The sequence below is a fragment of the Mandrillus leucophaeus genome, unplaced genomic scaffold (assembly GCF_000951045.1).
Source record: "Mandrillus leucophaeus isolate KB7577 unplaced genomic scaffold, Mleu.le_1.0 Scaffold2, whole genome shotgun sequence".
In the NCBI taxonomy this organism is placed as follows: domain Eukaryota; kingdom Metazoa; phylum Chordata; class Mammalia; order Primates; family Cercopithecidae; genus Mandrillus; species Mandrillus leucophaeus.
The window spans coordinates 6,416,119-6,418,129 of NW_012102031.1; the positions used below are offsets into that span (position 1 = coordinate 6,416,119).

Consider the following 2,011-nt stretch of genomic DNA (forward strand, 5'->3'; position numbering starts at 1 on the left):
TATATATAAAATAATATATAAATAATCCCATTTCTGTAAAAAGAAAAACTACCAGCCGGGCACGGTGGCTCAAGCCTGTAATCCCAGCATTTTGGGTGACTGAGACAGGTGGAACACCTGAGGTCAGGAGTTCGAGACCAGCCTGACCAACATGGTAAAACCCCATCTCTACTAAAAATACAAAAATTAGCCAGGCCTGGTGGTGGCTGGGGACTGTAATCCCAGCTACTCAGGAGGCTGAGGCTGGAGAATCACCTGAACCTGGGAGGAGGAGGTTGCAGTGAGCCGAGATTGTGCCACTGCATTCCAGCCTGGGCGACAAGAGTAAAATTCCATCACAAAAACAAAACAAAACAAAAAACAAACAAAAAAAAAAGAAAAGGAAAGAAAAACTACATGCTTGTATCATGCTTAGAAAATGTTCTGGAAGAATACATGTGGTGAGAAGAGTAAGCTATGGAACTAGGGAAAAGAAATTGCTGGGGACTTTGTCTCTTGTGCTGCATACTTCTAGATTATTCTGATTTTCATGAAGTCAGGTTTCTGCGTAGTTGCTTGTTTAGTATTAAATACATTCCTTATACAGTTTATGAACTATCCTGTGGTGTTGGTATATCTGTACACTGGAACAATATAAATAAAACTGCAGGATGAGAAAAAGAGTGACCAAAAGCTAATTGGAAATGTTCACTCGTTATAAAATGATTAAAAAGCAGGAAAGATAATAGAAAAAATTTAGAATTTGGTTATACAAAAATATAACAGCAGGGTTTTTGAAGACTAAAAATTGCACATATGCAGCTCGTCACTGGCACCCGTCTGACAAGGTCCCAGTAAAACACCTGCCCTTTCATTCTCAGGGCCAGTACGCACGCCTGCACACACCCTAAAGCAGACACCCCAGATACCTACCCACCCAGCCAACATACTTGGTTACAGAACACACACACCTGGGCACCAACGCACATCAGCAACCCAAATAAGCAGGGCAGAGTGTCAGAACTAAAAAGACAGAGAGAGCGAGAGAGAAAGAGAGAGATTGCTGGATAGTGCCTGGTATGTTGTCTCTGGGCAAAGGGCTGGGCTCTCTCTCAAGTTCAAAGTGAGCTTCTCAAGCCACACCGCACTCAGCTCTGGGCCTCAGCGCAGCAAACTTCCAGGTTTCACCCTCTGCCTCTTAGTCTCTCTGCACTCCTGCATCCCCAGGGATCCGCACATGCACATACACACAGAGGCACACACACAAATGCCCACACAGGCAAACACACGAGCATGCATTCTCTCTGTTTCTATATCAAGATGTCAGGGACTCTCTATGCTCCCCATTCCACAAATGAGGAGACAGAAGCCCGGGGTGGACAGGGGGTGCTCTCACTACCACTAGCATCTTAGTGACAAAGTGAAGACAGACCATAGGTGCCTGACTCCCAGGCCTGAGCTCTCTCCACCCGACTAGGCGTCCTTCCCACCAGGACCAACCAGATCCCACTGGCGAGGCTGAGTCCTCCCCAGAGCTATCGTACAACACCAAAGCAGCTTGGCACCCCTGGCTGCCTACCCACCCTCTGGCTGCCCCAGGAGTCTGGGCTCAGGTCATCCCAAGAGGCCAAGCCCTAACTCTTCCAAGTCCCCAGGGCGCAGCTGCCCACAGGACGCCCCCCAGGCTCCCCCTGTCCTTTTCCATCCTGGATTCCCCACATTCCCCTCTGCTGTGACCCCACCTCCCCTCAGCACCGCTCCTGGACGCCGGAACATACCTCTGTGTGGTCGGAGAGTCCAGCTTTCTTCTGGAGCCTCTAGGCAGCGTGAGCCTCCCACGCTTCCTATTTATGTTGACGTCATCAGGAAACAGAGAAGCAGAAAGAGGAAGCAGTGCCAGCCCAGGACTACTTTGCTAATAGTGCACGTGACTTTTCTTACTTCCAGAAGGCCTTCTACTCCACCTTATCTTCTTACAAACTTCTAGGCCTCCTTCAAGCCTCAGCTGACACAGGGCCTCCTCCATGCAGCC

At 48.8% G+C, this 2,011-nt stretch overlaps 1 protein-coding gene across 2 annotated transcripts in view; it reads right to left on the bottom strand.

The window, feature by feature from the left end:
- Window positions 1-1,807, bottom strand: part of CSF2RB (colony stimulating factor 2 receptor, beta, low-affinity (granulocyte-macrophage)) — a 39,875-nt gene extending 38,068 nt beyond the window's left edge. For both annotated transcript variants that reach the window (XM_011978930.1, XM_011978929.1), the window contains exon 1: window positions 1,758-1,807. The gene's annotated coding sequence lies outside the window, so the exon portion shown is untranslated. The remainder of the gene's footprint in view (window positions 1-1,757) is intronic.
- Between the last annotated feature and the right edge of the window lie 204 nt (window positions 1,808-2,011).